Below are 17,411 nucleotides of genomic sequence, written 5' to 3'. Positions count from 1 at the left end.
AAATTTGTGGCAAAAGCCAGGACAGATAATCTAAACATTGTCTAGTTCTCCTTTTACTGCCACCAGTTAAGAAACACTAAGGTCAGGTCTACATTAAAAAAAAAGTCAAGTCAACTCAGCTATGTCACCCGGCCATGTCACTCCACAACCCTGATTGACGTTGTTAAATCAACTTAATCCGCAGTGTAGACAGCAGTAGATCAACGGAAGAATTCTTGGGCAGTTGGATTAGCTACGACAGGGAACCCCTCCTGTCACTGTAGAGTGTGTCTACGTTGAAGCACTGTGCTGCTGTACCAGTTTAAGTGTAGACATAGCTTAAATTTTCAACGCGGATTCATTTTTATGAAGGGCCAAAACGTACACACTGGAAACTCAATTTTAAAAACACAAACAGCTCAGAATCAGTTCTTCTCTACGCTACTTGTCAAGACCTGAACCTGAAGTTGGGAATTTCTTCTGCAAAAGATGTCACAAACATCTTAAGCAGTATAAAGAAATCAGGTTGTTTTTTTTAAAAAAGGTGTTTGTGATACATAACTGTCACAGGTTCTTATGCTGCTGAAGATCAACTGACTTTTAAAAAGGTAATTTGCAAATTGGCTTGACAAAAATCCATTAACTTTGGAATTATATACTGAATGCCCCCAAAAGCAAAGCCAAATAGGGACACTGAGCATACAGCTGATTTTAAAGGTCCCCCCCCTTTTATATATATTGCCATTAATATTAATATTGTTTTCTGTAATTCTGAGTAGATCACATTTAATTCTAATATAGTTAATGGACAATACTGAGTCAATTTAACATAATTGACAGCTCAGAGATTTAAAGGTAGTTTACAAGTGTGCATGCTCCCTTTCCTACCTCACCCCAAAAATCCCTTTCAGAATTATGTTCTGAATGCCCCATTCTAAGAGAAGCAATCTGTAGGTTTGTAATTTTAAAACATCCTTTGTTTTTTCTATATCCAAAGGCCACATTGCCATGTATCAGTAGCTTTAAATTCCTTCTCCTGATACATTCTGCTGATCGTCTAACATCTGCCACTGAACATCATGGATAACATATCTTGCCATTAAAGGTTTAATTTTCAGGCCTTTCAGACTTTACTTAGCACACTGTTGGAAACATCTGTACAGATTTTAAATGTTTTCAAAAACAGCATTTTTTCTAAACATTTACAAAACAGTACACTGTTCTAAAAATAGCTATGTTACTGCTAGATACAGAATCCACTTTTCAGAGTGCTTTCCAGTATGAAGCCACCAGCAGAATGTATATTGTGACATTCCTCCAAAAGGAATTGGGCAACCTAGACTTCACAAACCTGAAAAGTTAAAAACAAAACCACATATATTCTAGATAATAAATCTGCTGCTTGCCTCTCTTATTAAGGTTATTTGGGGCACTGAACACAGAATTTCAAGCTGTGGAGTTCTTTTAATATGCATGTGCAGAGGGGAAAAGATACAATTAAAGGGTCTGAATCTGCAAAAACTTAGGCTACATCTACACTAGAGTTTGCAACTGCACCGATGCAGCTGCACTGCTGCAAGATCTCTCGTGTAGCTGCTCTATTCCAACAGGAGAGAGGTCTCCCATCAATGTAATTAAGCCACCCCCAACAAGCAGCGGCAGCTATGTCAGTGGGAGAAGCTCTCCCGCCAACATAGCGCTGTGCATCCTACCACTCATGCCAGCATAACTTTATGTCACTCTGGGGTGTGGGTTTTTTTCACACCCCTGAGATACATAAGTTTTGCCTACATAAGTGGTAATGTAGACATGGCCTTACTGGTTATATTGTTTACTAATGCATATAGAAGCATTGACGCTAATGGGGCTATTCATGATAGTAAACACTATACTGGTAGTGTCTGCAGATGAGGTCCAAGTTTTACCAAAGTTTGTTTCACCTTACTGAAAAGGTAATAGGAATTCCCTGCAGCTCCTCGTACAAATTCATCCCTAAAATACATTTTCCATCAATTTTAAAGGTAATCTGCAAAAGATTTTGAAAGAGTTGGGCTTGTCCCTTTTCTTAGTTTATTTTATATGAAGGCAGCCTGATAGCTTTCCCCCACCAAAAAAAAGCGTTCCCCAACTTATCTTTTAATTTAAAACCAAAGGATTTAAGACTTGTCTTTTTTAGTTTTGCTGAAGCATCTTTTGAAGGTCTCAGAACATGGACATTGTGAACTCTCACAACTTAACTGAAGGGGCAAGATATAAAGTTGCTAGCAAACATTTTGTCCAAAATGTTAATTCAACATTCTAGTTTAATAGGTGTTAAACCCCAAAGTGTTGTTAAAAGGTATCCTCTCTCAATTGGCCTGATCTACACTTACACATGTACATGTGTAAAATATGTTGTAATTATGTTGGTTTAGGGGTGTGTGAATTTTTTGCTGACAGTTACATGGGGATAAAGGTGCCCTATGTTGGTATAGTTTATTTCAGTTCCTGAACTGGAATAAACCACACCAGTATAAGCTTTTTAATGTCCGTATAACTGCATCCACACTTGGGGTTGAAGGGAGGGGAGTTACTGCCACTAACTGGTAGGTACTAAAGCCCTAAGTCTCTGAGCTCTTTGATTTGTGAAGTCATAATTCACCATTTATGTAGATACCATAAAGTCTTCCAGGGAATACAAGACCTAAATTTCTGATGTTGGTGGGGAAAGAAACAGCCGCCGTCACTTTTCTGAGGTGGAGGTAGAGGAATTGGTAGGGAAGGGAACTTTTAGGCCATTCTTCTTTGCAGGTCACCTTTAACAGCCAATTGTGATGATATCAGCATCACCTTATGATTGAATTTATCAAGTGTATTATCCACGACTGAACTGTTTTGTCTTATTAAAGCCTATTAAACTCTCCAAGCAGAGATTACATTCAATAAATATTGGTAATTAAAAAAGTATTTACCTGTGTCAGAAGTACATCACGATTGTTGAAGAACCACATTCCAAAAAGGATAAGCAGACATAGGAGGGAAGGGGAAAAAAGTAAAATTAAATTATAACTACAATATCTAAGATGCCCAACAACATATACAAATCTAACATTCAGTCCAATTACAAACTTAATTATACATTAATTGAAAACAGGCTGCACATTTTATATCTAGGAATAAAGAGATACAGTGACACTCATACTAATTCACAACTGCTTTTTTATGAACAAAATAAATCATGCATTTTTCACTAATTAAATTTCAACATACATGCTCTATGATCAGCTAAGGATGACCCTCTGAGATACGCAAACACATTAGTCAATTTAGAAAACACATCTGCTGAGAATCTTATTTGGAAAAAAAAAATATGTTGACTACTAAATCACAAAGCAAATGCTCCAACAAAATCCACTCATTCCAAACTAAACCAGTGCTACATCTGGACCCGAGTACTTTATAAAAAGGTGTTCCTGGGTTTTTTTCATAATGGGGGCCACCCCTTAACAGAAAAAGTCTTATGAAAACTACCTCTTGCCTGTGATCAGGTAATAGCCTCGTGATACACACTGATTACATGGAAAAGTGTTTAGAAAGGAGAAAAGAACCAAACACTGCATATGATTTCTAGCCACTTGCCTTCCCTCTGTATATGATGCCCAGATATCCAGCCCTCGTTTTCCTGCTTCTCTGAACATTACTGCTCTGTTCACAGCTGGCAGCACTAGTCTCACTAATACTACTATTCCCTCTACTCCTCTTATGTTGCAGTAGCCTCAAAGCAGAGATAGATAAGCTGGGTTCTCCTAGTTTCCAGCTCCTTTCACAGTATCTTAGGCTCTTCTTCACAATAAAGAACTTGAGCACTTGTCACAGTATTTGGACACAAAGAGGAGAGCCAGCCCTATGTGGTCAACCAGGTCTTCATGCACAACCAGTGAGCGTTACAGTGGACCATATACCATACTGCTGGTTAATAGAGAATGCTGAGTTAAAAGACAAACTCAAGACATGGATACTCAAGACAAACTGATCCTTTCAATTTCAAGCATATTTCAATTTACAAAATCATCTACACAAGTTCCAGGCTCTCACACAAACCAAACTTAAAAAAAACCAAAAACTAATTGACCAAACTCAAAAGTTCTAATCCCCGGCACCAACATGCAACCTCATTCTGCCAAAAAATAACCAAAAACCCTGAAACCTAAATCAACTTCCTATTCTTAACCCATCCACTTCCATTCAAATCAGTCCTTTGTAAAAAAAAAAAAAAAGCCACAATGGGAATATATTGTCAAGTGGCTCTGAAAGCTGTTCTAAAAGAAAAAGCTGCATAAAGTATGGAATTTTAACTGCTCTAAGACAGAAACCAAAGACAAATTTATGTTTAAGTTTTGGAGACACATTTTACATCTGGGAGGATATTGTGGACAAAGAAAAGATGTTAAGAGGTTGAAATTTCTTCATTAAGCTTGGTAGAACATCTCAGGGTTAAGATTAACTTTTGTATGGCATGCTGAAATTCAGTTACACCTGGTCAAACATTCTCAATCAAAATGAGTGTGATAGGAAACATCTTTTCTAAAAATCAGAAGGATCAAAAAGTACAGGAGTTTTGTTGAAAAATAATGGTTTTTCAATTAAATCCTGAAAAATGAAAATTGTTTCAGTGAAATAAACTGTTTACTGAATTTTTTCATGGGGGGAGTGGGAGGAGAATCATTTCCTCACCAGCGCTAATTATGGTCTTCACTGTAGTCTGCAACCTTGCACATATAAATGCAAAACAGCTATCAACATTAAAGATTGAGGAGTCAAGCCCACAAGAGTCACAACATTCCAAAGGTTAAAATCTGTTCTACAACATTAAAACTGTTTCACGTTGCACGTCCTGTATATATTTGTATCCTGCATACTATACAGATTACTATGGCTTGCATTAGACAAGTAAAGCAGGAGAAGGTATATAAGTGCGCCCTGGCTCAAATCTATTTGCCTCAGAGGGCTATTACAGGACTTCTATGATTGTGTAACCCTCTCTTTTTCTGATTTTTTTCAGGAAAGTGTTCAGAGAGAGAATTAAGGAAGAGTGTATAGGTCCCCATCCATACATGCACCCACAAAAAAAGGGGAGAAGTGTACTTTGTCATAACTCCAGTCTTCCTTTGCTCAGCATATAAATCCTTGTTCGGAGACAGAAAAAAAAAACAGTTATATGTCCCAAGCATTTCCCAACTCATGAAAGATTTAACTCACCACTTACTGATCCTAACGTCATTTGCCAGTGTTTATTACTCATTGACTCAGCCTATAACTGGACTTTCCTTCCTGTCAAGAGACCGTACAAATGCCTTGCTATCTTCTATGTTGTCTTGGGCTCTTAATAAGGGAAGGAAGGCTTTTTGCCTAAGCTGTGTCTAGAAAGAATCCTATGTAGGCCAACTATTTCCAAATGAAGAAACCGGGATTTGGGTACACCAATAAATTCATAGTGCTTCCGGAACCTTGGGAGCAACACACAAGTCTGCTAGTAAGTCAAGTGTTAGGTGAAAGGCCCTTCAAATCCACTTTTTCCACCCTGGAGGTAAACAGCTTCTTAGATTTAAGCAGGAAATCTACTGGTTCCCAAGAGTGAATACAACATTGAGCGTTTATCATTTTAGATTCCATGCCGACAATTTCAGCTGCTAGAGACTGGATAATTTAGAGGGCCTGGCAGAGGAGACTGTATCCAAGTTATGAAGGTACTAACTTATAAACAAACACTATTGCTAGTTGTGGGAAGCAAGACCTTCAGAGCCAAACAGATATGATCAAAATGGTGATATTTTCATCCTGGATTCCTCTGGTTATCCTCAGTAAATGTGGAAAAGGGAGATATTTATACTCGCTCTCTTTCTACTCCACTCATATTGCCTCTTGCCAACCATCTCCCTCTCACTTTGTTCAAAACCCTTTCTTTCCAACTATCCACCTCCTCATTCTCTACCCAGTATCTTGTCAACTTCTTTAAACGCAAAATTGATGGGATCAACCCTTTACACTATCCTCCTGTTCCTCTTTCATGATGTCAAATCAGCTAACTAATGACTAGCCTGTGTGATAGTCCGACTGATTTTAAAAATATTTACCATGATTCAGAACCATCGCATTGCACATGCAATTTACCTAGGTAATAGAGTGAGGTTAATACTGCTCCTCATTTCCAACCCACTCGCCTCTTATAGTTACTCACATCTTATTTCAAATTAGACTAGCTTCTTTGGGGAAGGGACTGTCTTTCCATGCATTCAAACAGACTAAGAACAATGTGATCCTAATCATGATTGTGGCAGTTGGATACTACTGCAGAATAAAATAACTGTCCTCTTTTAAACCCCGTATTCTGTTCTTAAGGCTCTATCTACCTTAAAAATCTCTATTTCTGAACTTGGCCCTCATCTCATCACACCTCTTAATCTACCTTCTCTCCCTCTCTTATCAATATCCTCTTGGACTCCTTCCCTCTGTATAAGTGTGTTGCTAGCATTACTTAACGCTCATCTGCTCCCCATACCATTAAAATCACCCCTTTGTTGAAGCTGGATACAAGCTAAAACAAGTGGGTGGGCACAGAGACTGAAATAGCCATTCAATAAAGGGCTGCTTAGTTGAAGACAGGGTTGAAATGGAAAAGTTATATTGCTGGTTCCTGTGATGTACATGTTCTGCAGACAGAAGACCCTGGCAGTCCAGAAGGTTAATCTGGTGCCTTTCAGATTTTTTAAAGGGGGAAACGTTAACAAAACTGTACGAGTTAGCCTAAGATACAGGCAATTATGAAAAAACATTTTTAGCATCAAACTTTCACGCATACTAAGTGCCCATTTAGGCAACTACATAAATGCTCACCAGCTTCCACTGATCTCAACAGGAATTGCAGGACCCTCATATCTTTAGACAATTAAATAAGTGGCTAGGTTTTCAAATAGGAATGATTTTGAAAATCTGGCCCTAAAAGTCTAATTTATGTTTCAGAATTTTTTGACTTTTAATATTCCATTCATCTTGGGCAAACTGGTTAGCGTCTGGACAGTTTAACTTTGGTTCTCACACAATGCTGTTGTGTTCACAGTGCAGAGGGGGGATTTTTTTAAAAAGCTTTTTATTGGGATTAAAAAGGTATTCCATAAAAACTACTTTTATTCTATTTTGTGTGTTTTTAAAGCAATTAGCTAATGAGTCATACCATGTGTTTGTACCCAAAATCGCCTTCATGCACCAGTTACATTCCTCTTTTTATAATATACTTTTTATATTGTGTAACAGTTCAGTTGCCAATAAAATATTCACATCTGTTTATAACACAACATTCATGCATGCAAATTATCCATATGTTGAAGAACTGAACACTTTTCTAAAGATGCAAAAATGAAAATTTTTCAATTTTTATTCCTCCACTACTGCATTAACTTGACTATATAACAAGGTAAAACTGCCATTGCTATCAGGGAAGCACACACACTAACAGGGAAGGTAAAACAGCAATGCAGTATTTTAAGACCAATTACTATTAGGCTGTGTGAATACGTTTGAAAAAGCAAAGAGACTGAGGGGTAACACACATTTTAAAATGTTCCCTTTAGAGGTAACTCAGAAGCTGACACACAGCTGCATGTGAGGATTATGCAACACCCAGATAATCAGCCAGATTCCCAGACAGGCTGAACACTTCTAAAGACCTACAATTCTGTTTCTAAAAATTGCTTCTTACTCTGGAATTGATTTAAGATTAAAGAGGTTTCTTCTACCTCAGTGTAAATTAACTGAAGCTATGGGTCTCACTGTGTATATTTCAGTGCTCTATTATTAACGACATCACACAGTTACCTCTGTTTGTATTATGGTGCGTCTCATTCACAGTAAATTCAAAATAGAATTACTCAGCTTTGCTTAATAGTATTATTGCCTAAAGCAGACTTGCTCACAATACGCACTGGTACGTTTAGAATCATTTACCCACTCTTCCTGAGGACAGCATATTTTGGAAGGTAGCTTCCATATGTTAATATTCCATTGCAACAACAATTTAGGCAACACTATATTCATCAGAAGTACAACTAACCTCTCAGGAGCAGAAACGTATGAACTGTTTAGTTCTAATATGCTCCATTACTGGTACACTGGGATCAGCCACAGAGATCCAAGCACTGATTGTCATGTGAACTGCTCCTTCCTTTCCTCTGCAGCTGACCTCTCTATTTCCCTCCCAACCCATGCAGTTTCCTCCTGTTGGAAGCCAGGGGCTTGGAAGAGTTGTTAACTGCTCATGTCTCTGAATTGCCTGGGTCAGATAGGGCCAAACTCATGGTGGCTCACTGATCTGGTACTGCTCACCCTCTCCCGGCTGCTCCTTGTGCTCCAGAATACAAGTTTCAGGCCCTCCCCAGCTCCCTGGGGAACACTAACAATTATGAAGAAAATCTTCCAACTGAGCTGAAGGTAAACAGTGACATCTGCCTGAGTCCGCAGACATAGATCTTTAGTGAATGTTAAACACTCAGTCCTAGATCTGACAATTTAAATGTCACCATTAGCTATTTCACAGCTGAGCAAAGGACCCAAGCAAATGGATCATCATGTTATGAAGAGCTGCACAATCTAGTGTGAGCAGTGCATCTCACCACAGTGTCACAAATGAGTGGTGCTTGGCAGAGTACCAGCATTTATCCCTTTTCCCCTACCCCCAATAGCTGATTACCATTACTCAGGGACCAATCTGAATATATGTTTACCCTTTAATTCTAGTATGGTTAAGACATCAGTTATTCCAGTTATTCACAAGGAAGTTGCATTTGTAGTCTGGGTTCCAAAGCAATTCTATGATTTTTCCTAATTAATGGACACAATCTTAGGGCTGAGATCCTGCTCTCACTAAATGCCAGTGACTTGCAGAATCAGGCCCTCAAAGAACCTCTGACATCTCATGGAAAAAGTGATATATACGCAAATTTTGCTTATTTCTCATATTCTGTGAATTTCTCTTGCCTTGCAACTTTATTACTAAGGTCATTAGCATAGAAACTGTTTCTTCGGGAATCAGTGACTACAGTTTCACCACCAGCAAGCACATGTCTCTGTCACAGCATTTGCTTGCTACAGAGACCATGAGATCAAATAATCAGAAAACTGTAAAAGATAAACCAATTGCATCTGATAAATTGGCAAGATGTTCTTTTCACACATACATCATTCATTCTCAAGGGTGGAGAAAGACAAATAAAAACAAATGTGCATCAGTTGTCTGCCAAGGCTTCTGCTTAGAGAAAACAAATACTCCAGAAGACATCAGCAACTCTTTAAGGACACACTGAAAATAAATTTGGTTTATTAGATATTTATAGATGCACAGATTCCAAGGACAGAAGAGAGACAATTGTGATTGTCAAGTCTTACCTACTGTGTAACACGGGCCATAGAACTTCCCCAAAATAATTCCTAAAGCATATCTTTTAGGAAAATATCCTACCTTAATTTAAAAATGAATCAGTGATGGAGAATTATCCAAACACTCTGTGGTAAATTGTTCCAATGGTTAATTACACTCACCGTTAAATTGTTATGCCTTATTTCCAGTCCGGAATGGTAATACTTGCTTATAAATAAGCCATAAAGATTTAGTATCCCAAACATATCAGTGCCTGCAAAGGATTCAGTAGTCAGTTATATCCATACCATAATACAATCCTGCCCCCTTGTGGTGCACTGGCAAAAAGTATCATTCTGTGATATCTTCCTGTCTAAATATACTTAAGAATTTCTCTTCTAAAAGCTGAATATTTAGGACTGCATTCCTCATTCGTATACTGGCCATTTTATTTCCATATCCAATAGTCCAAGATGTTAATCTCCAGTATGTACAGTAGTTATAGACGCTACTGTTTAGAAAAAAAATCTTCCACTTCCAAGCTCATTTACAATTTCATCTAGTTCAGTCAACTGTCAGAAGTGCATTGTAATAAAAATCTAGTACTCCCCTCGCCTGTGAGAACCCAGACAATAACTTACATGTGTTACACTAAACCAGGGATAGGCAACCTTTGGCACGCAGCCCGCCAGGGTAAGCCCCCTAGCAGGCTGGGCTGGTTTGTTTACCTGCCGTGTCCACAGGTTAGGCCGATCACAGCTCCCACTGGCCGCCGTTCGCCACTCCAGGCCAATGGGGGCTGCGGAAAGTGGTGCGGGCTGAGGGATGTGCTGGCAGCCGCTTCCTGCAGCCCCCATTGGCCTGGAGTGGCAAACCGCGGCTAGTGGGAGCTGTGATCGGCCTAACCTGTGGACACGGCAGGTAAACAAACCAGCCCGGCCTGCTAGGGGGCTTACCTTGGTGGGCTGCATGCCAAAGGTTGCCGATCCCTGCACTAAAAACTGTTCTTACCTTTACTGGGTTAAACACAATTGCAAACATTTCACTGGCCACTAGGTAGCACTACTTGATAAATTTAAACAGAGAAATGCCGTGGAAAACAACTGCATTACTACAATTCAGTTTAGGTTTGAGTCTTTAAAAACATTTTTCTTAACCCTCGAAATTATCAATGCATTCTAACAATGTACACCTGGAACATCTCTCTAATCCCAAACTTCACACAGTCCTCTCTGCTCCTTCAAATACTTCTCTCTTCCATTGTCTCTCTGCAACCACCACCTACCATCTAAATTAATTTATTCTACATTAAAAATAAAGAACCATATACAAAGTACTATCATATGCAAGCAAACAACTAATTAAGGCAAGCTCTTCTGCTTGCCTGATGTCATCTCTCCAGCACACTGTTGTGTTTGATTTTGAACTCCTTGAAAAATGTGTTGTACCAATTCTTAGGGGCCAGTTCTGCCTGACCCATATGCAGGTACACAGAAAAGGGAAGGTCACAAAATAAACCTCTTCTCCCCTTCGCACGTCCCACATAAGGGCCAAGCAGATTCGCGACATCGTTTGGCCAGCTGCTTGCAAATACAGTTAGTAAAAAAAAAATACATTCTTGCTATAAAAAGTGTTGCCTGGTCCCCCTGAAACATAATTGATGGCACTCTGGAGGAAAGACTACAACTGACTGGCCCTTTTGACATGTGTGTTATCAGCAAGGCAGTCTTGATTGTCTACAAGGCCTCCAGCATTGAACCACGCATTTCCTTCCCCCTACTCTTCCCTCACCGTATTTATTCCAAATTGCAGAGTAAACCAAACAAAAAACTCCCCAAAGTAGTATCTCCCCAACCAAAAATTCTAAGAACAAGAGGATAAAAGTGGGTTGTACAGAGAAAACAAGAAAGGATTGCAACAGAGCAAAGCACAAACCGTCAGCAGTCTCTCTTCAATAATCAGTTTGAGATAGGCGGTGACTCCCAGTCAGGTTGCAATAATGTTCCCATAAAACAGAGATTATCTTTGGAGAATAGTTAGCAATAGATCCCTGTGCATTTAGCTCTGAAAAAAACTGTGTCTGAGCCAGAACCGTCTTCGTTTTCTCTCCCCCTGAACAAACAACATATGAAACCTGTGTACACACAGTGCAGATCTGATTAAATTCCCACCCTTGGGATAAGCAGAAGATGCAATTACTGCTTTACTTGCCCAAAGTCTGCTTTGAGAATCTGCTTTTGTTTTTGAATGGAGGCAGAAAGAGACAGTGATGTGTAACAAACTCAGAACACATGACTTCTTTCTGGATAGAATTAATCTCTCAAACTCATCAAATAAGACAGAGCAACAATTAACAGGATAAGTCAAACTCTAAACTAAATCAAGCTGAAAAAAAAAAGCAAGGTACAAAAGGCAATTGGAGTAACTTCCTGGAATAAGTGTCAACAATCTATGAAAAAGGAACCCACATGGCAAGTTAGACAGGTGTATCTTAGCATAAAAAAAGTTTGCATTTTCCCTTCAAAATAGTTAAATGGCAGAAGGACCATGTATGAGGAAGTTACTCACCTTGTGCAGTAACAATGGCTCTTCGAGATGTGTGTCCCTATGGGTACTCCACTTTAGGTGTCTGTGTGCCCCTGCACCTCTAATCGGAGATTTTTGGTAGCAGTGTCCCCTTGAACCCGCACATGTGCTCTCCCTCCCTCGTGGTCTGCCTCGGGCCACTGCACGGGCGAACCCTCCTCACTTCTCTATAGGGCTCTGTGGTAGAGAAGGAACTCCAAAGTAGAGGGGAAGAAGGCGGGTTGTGGAGCACCCATAGGGACACACATCTCGAAGAACCATTGTTACTGCACAAGGTGAGTAACTTCCTCTTCTTCTTCGAGTAGTGTCCCTATAGGTGCTCCACTTTACGTGACTCCGGAGCAGTACCCCACCACTGGAGGCTGGGACTTCAGAGCGGAGTCTTTTACTATAGAGAATACTGTGGAGTCTAAGATGGTGTCAGCGGCCAAATCTTCAGTGATCACATAATGTTCTGAGAAAGTATGGACAGAGGCCCCAATCATTGCTTTATAGATTAGAGAGATTGAGGTAGGAACTGATCTCATGGAGTGTGTATGGACGGTAGCAAGTTGCGCCCTTGCTAAGTGATTAACGCAACTAGAGACCCATTTGGATAGTCTTTGAGGAGATATCACAGAGCTTTTGGATCTTTCTGTAGACAAAAGGAAGAGTTTAGGGGATTTCCTGAAGTCCTTAGTCCTGTCCAAGTAGAATGCTAAAGTCCTTCTAATATCTAGCATATGCACAATTATCTCCCAGTTGTCACAATGTGGTTTTGGGAAAAAACGGAGATGGATCCGTTGATTCATATGGAAAGTGCACAAAAAGTAGGGAGAAACTTGGGATATGGCCTTAGAGTTATTTATTATTACTATTTATTATTATTAAAGACAAAGGTCATGAATGATGGGTGTGCCATCAGGGCCGCTATTTCTCCTATGTGCCTAGCTGAGGTGATGGCAATTAGAAATGCTGTTGTCATGGACAGGTGTAAGAGAGAACAAGTTGCCCTGGACTCAGAGGGAGGTCTAGTCCAAGCCCTGAGAACTACATTAAAGTCCCAGGCTAGAGCGGGTGGTGTCACATGGGGGAAGAGAGTCCCAATGCCCTTAAAGAGTCTACACATTAGTGGTTGAGCAAACTCCAAGTGGGAAACCATTTTTCCCATGAGATGTACCTTAAGGGAGCTGAGTGAGAGTTTAAAATGTAGTGCAAAATCAGAGAGAGGAAAGATGAGGCTAGGTCTGTCCGTTTGGAATGGTACAAACTTGGAGACGTTTCCATTTTGTAGACAGGTATGTGGAGTGGTCAACTTGTGGTTGTGTTGCAACATGTGTTTCAGATTGTCAGAGCATTCTGCTTCTAAGCCTTGGAAGAAAAAGATCCAAGCCTGGAGGCGGAGGACCCATTGGCTGGGGTGAAGGGTCAGCCCATTGTTTTGAGAGAGAGGGTGAGGAATGGGCTGACGTCAGAGGAACAGGAGGGCGTATTGCCATCTGCATCAGGTAAGAGAGCCAGACTTTTCATAGTCAAAAGGGGCAATCACAATAACTCTTGCTTTGTTTTGTTGAATTTTCAACAGAATCTTGAATAGGGTAGAAAACTGGGAAAAGACATACAAGTGGGCCCTGTCTGCTGGGAAGATGAGGGCAACCTCCAGTGAATGTTTCCCCAAAGGGTGACTATATCTTGAAGCACCTCTGAATTCAGTATACACTCATTGTCGTGAGAAAATTTCAACAGCGACTGTTGGTTATCCTTTTCTGTATCCCTTGTAGGCAGACAACTGAGATGAGCACATTGTGATGGGTGCATCAATTCCAAAAACTTTGAATGCTGTCTTGCAGAGGGAGGGAGATCTGGCAGCTCCTTGGCAGTTTATACAAAACATACAGGTCATATTAAGTCCATCATAACCGTTGTGTGTTGCTGTGTAGGTGAGCTCCACAGCATATTAGGGAGACGTGTTCCAGGATGGTGAATATGGGTAGTGAGAGGAGCGCTCTTGCTTGTACTGCATCAGGTTGGTGCTGATAAAGTTCAGGCACTGTACCGGGGTTAGTATGCCACTACAATTAAGTGAACCTTGGAGACTACCCTGTGTGGAGCAGTCTGTACCTATAATGATCCTGCCCCAAAGGTAAGCAGTAGGAAATCTCCTGTACAATGGTTGTATTGAGATATGGAAGTAGACACCCTGTAGATTCAGGGCTACAAATCAATGTCTTTGCTCTAGAGCTGGTCCTAACTGCTGTGAAGTAAGGTAAGGTGACTTCTGAGTGGTGTGACAGGAGTATAGATGGCAGTTGATGCTGTAAGGTATCATTGTTCAGGACCCCAACCAGCTCAAAGTGCTTATAAGAGGCAGTTTGAGAGGTCATGGACTGGGGTGCAGACTGTTCTCACTTTTGAGCCCTCTCACACTGTGGCTCATAACAGCACAGAGATGGTGAGTACTGAGAAGATTGTGATCTGTGGTGTGGCTGAGAGGTATATCTTCTCTTCTGTTCCACAGCGCAGATTCCTAAGGAGTGTAGCGTGGTCCGAGAATCCTTCAGGATGTGGAGAGAAAATCTGTCTTCTCCGCCAAGAGTTTGGCCCTTCAAATTGGAAGTCTGTAGCTCTTTGGGCAATCTAGAAGGGTGTAGCGAAAACAAAACAAAAAACCCACAACCCACCTCACTACCACTGTTATGGCAGCTGTAACAGCTACATGCAGTGGTGTCTCTAGGACCAGTCTGGCTATTAAGTGACCTTCTCTAAGAATGGTCTGAATCTGTTCTTTTGTGTTTCCAGTAATGTTTCAGAAACATCCTGGGTTTCCCAAGATTAACAAAATTGTTTTGGCCATGAAAGTTTGGTAATTTATTACTCTAAACAGTAATGTTCTAGATGAATACGCCATTGCAAAGCCTGATCATATGGAATTGACATGGTATTATGTGGCTTGCTTCATGCATTAACCACATCCACTATGATGGAGTTGGGTTGCGGATGTTGAAAACAGAGTCTGCCTCTTTGAGTAGAGATGTAGGGTTGTTTTTGTTTACACTCCGATCCTGGTTGGTGCGATGGAGGCTGGCTCTGCCAGATGATTTTGGTAGGATCTAGAATCAGCTCATTCATTGGGAGGACAGTTCTAGATGAGAAGGTAGTATGCAGAATTTCCACCAACTTGTGATGTGTACCTGCCACCTCCTGTAAGGGAATCTGCAGCTCGTCTGCCACCCTCTTGGTAAGATCCAGAAAGTTCTTAAATCTTCACTCGATGAGGGGTGGGCAGCACAGTCTCATCTGGGAGAGATGAGACGTGTGTTGAAGAGGGAGCTTCCTCTTCAGTGTTTTTTTTTGTTTTGTTTTTTGTTGTTTTCCCTCCCCCCCTTCTTTCTCCCCTTCACCCTTCTTTCCTGTTCTGAAAAAGGGTTCTCCTGCCCCGGCTCAGGTGCTCTCCTGCCCCGGCTCAGGTGCCAAGCTGTAGCAAACTATCTGGTGGACTCCCCCTGAGAGACACCGGAGATGGTCACGCCATGCGTGTGTATAAACCCAAAGAGTTACAATATGGCCTTGGGAAGGAGAGGCAGGAAGGCAGGCACAGGTGGTTGGCGTGATGGAACTGGGGATGACCCTTGTAGTGTGATGGTGGGAGACCTTGAGGGGCCAGGGAATGATCTCCTCCTGGCCAGTGTCAGATTCGTCAGTGGGTAAGGGTGCCGCTGACTGGGGTATTGGCAGTATACAGCCCAGTGCTAAGAGCGATTCTGGGTGTTAGGATGTGCTCAATACTGGGGTCCTGGTACCAAGTAATGGGAAATGTGGTTCTTCCCTAATCATCAGGTCTCCAGGGTACCAGAGCTCATGCAGGACCACGGGTTCCTTTGGTACCACAGAGGAGGGTCCGTGGTACACTGTCAGTACCAACAATTGGGCAGAGCACTCCCTAAATGAGAGTTTTGCCCAGTACAAAAAGTTTGTTGGTGCCACTTTTTTAGAGACTGTATGGTAATTGTCTCTCCCTGGGTACTGAGGCCACAGGTCACCAGCGTATCAGAGCACCTGTGTTACCATGGGCTCATCCAGAACCCCAGAGGAGTGTCTGTAGTCTGTATCAATGGTTGGGAAGGTGCAGAACACTTCCTAGATGGGAGTTTTGTTGCATCTGGTACCAACGGATTTCTCTATGACGCTCTTTTAGAGATGGTATGGTAACTGTCCCCTCTCCTTAGGGGATGGTACAATTGCCTCAGAGCATAACGGTGGAAGCCTCCGGTGGCTGGGCGCGGAAGCAGAGCTGACAGCAGGGCTTCTCTGTGTCGCTCTTTTAGACATGGTACGGTAACTGTGCCCTCTCAGTGCAGTAGTTGCCCAGAGTAGAACTCCGAGCAGCACAGAGCTCACAGAAGCCCCTTGTGGGTGGGCAGAGCAGAGCTCAGAGCAGGGCAGAGCTCACAGCAGGAAGCCCCTTCTCAGGTTTCAGCTTCTAGAGCTTCAGTGCCAAACCAGAGCGGCAGCTGAGCTCACAACAGGAGGTTCCTCTGCTGGTATTGTCCTACCAACATGGCCACACTGAGGAACTCCCCTCTGGCTGGACCAGCTACTCAGAGGAGCCTTTCCAGGGGGGAGTCTACTGGTGGCTGCTTCTTTTTCTCTCTCTCTCCCGCCTCCTCTCCATCACCCGACCCATTTTGAAGTGAAGGCTCCGGGGATGATCCGGGGTCAATACCCACCGGAGTCCCCTGCAGACTGAAGTGTTTTCTCTATAGGGAGGAATCTTTACTTCAGCTCCCAGCTCCTGTGAGGCTGCAGTTTTAGCTGTGGCAGGTAAAGCACTTCTGTGAGGGTCTCCCAGGCACAGTGAGTGTCTGGCCATTACAGGAACTGACTCCTGGGAGGAGAAGCACTGCTTGGAGCAGAGAGCCAGACAAGCCCCTGGGCAGGGGGTGTCAGCCTCTAGCAGGGAGGAAAATGCAGAAGAACATCTTTATTTTTTTTTTTTAAACTGAAAAAAAATTATGAGTCTACTAGATGCGGGGGGGGGGGGGAAGAGTGCCCCCAGACAGGGAAGGAAAGTTAAGTTATTTTTCTTTTTCTCTTTTCTTTTTTAACCAAAGGAATAAAATAAATAAAATAAAAAACAAAACACTAGCCTGAGTACTTTTAGGGAGAACAAAGGTAACAAAACAAACACTACTTATGCTAATGACACAGATAAGGAAGGGACAACTGCTCCTTCTGTCAGAGGCCAAAGGAAGTAGAGAAGGAAGTGAAGGAACTGAAGGGGGTTCCCCCAACCCAGCAGTGCTAAAAAGCCTCGAGGCAGACCACAAGGGCAGGAGAGCACATGTGCGGGTTCAAGGGGACACTGCTACCAAAAATCTCCGATTAGAGGTGCATAGGCACACAGACACCTAAAGTGGAGCACCCATAGGGACACTACTCGAACAACAAAATCATTCTCCTCTCCATCACAAAACCAGTC

General features: G+C 41.8%; 1 protein-coding gene across 5 annotated transcripts in view; it reads right to left on the bottom strand.

Annotated features, from left to right (window-relative positions):
• TSC22D1 (TSC22 domain family member 1) overlaps positions 1 to 17,411 on the bottom strand; it is a 136,171-nt gene that overhangs the window by 37,628 nt on the left and 81,132 nt on the right. Inside the window, exon 1 of one of the 5 annotated variants that reach the window (XM_075128626.1) lies at positions 2,931 to 2,953. The exons of the other annotated variants lie outside the window; for them this stretch is intronic. The gene's annotated coding sequence lies outside the window, so the exon portion shown is untranslated. Of the gene's footprint in view, positions 1 to 2,930; positions 2,954 to 17,411 lie in introns of those variants that run through there. 5 annotated transcript variants of the gene reach the window in all.

This window comes from Caretta caretta, chromosome 1 (assembly GCF_965140235.1).
Source record: "Caretta caretta isolate rCarCar2 chromosome 1, rCarCar1.hap1, whole genome shotgun sequence".
Classification (NCBI taxonomy): domain Eukaryota; kingdom Metazoa; phylum Chordata; order Testudines; family Cheloniidae; genus Caretta; species Caretta caretta.
The sequence above is the reverse complement of the archived record's forward strand: the minus strand, read 5'-3'. Positions and strand labels throughout refer to the sequence as shown.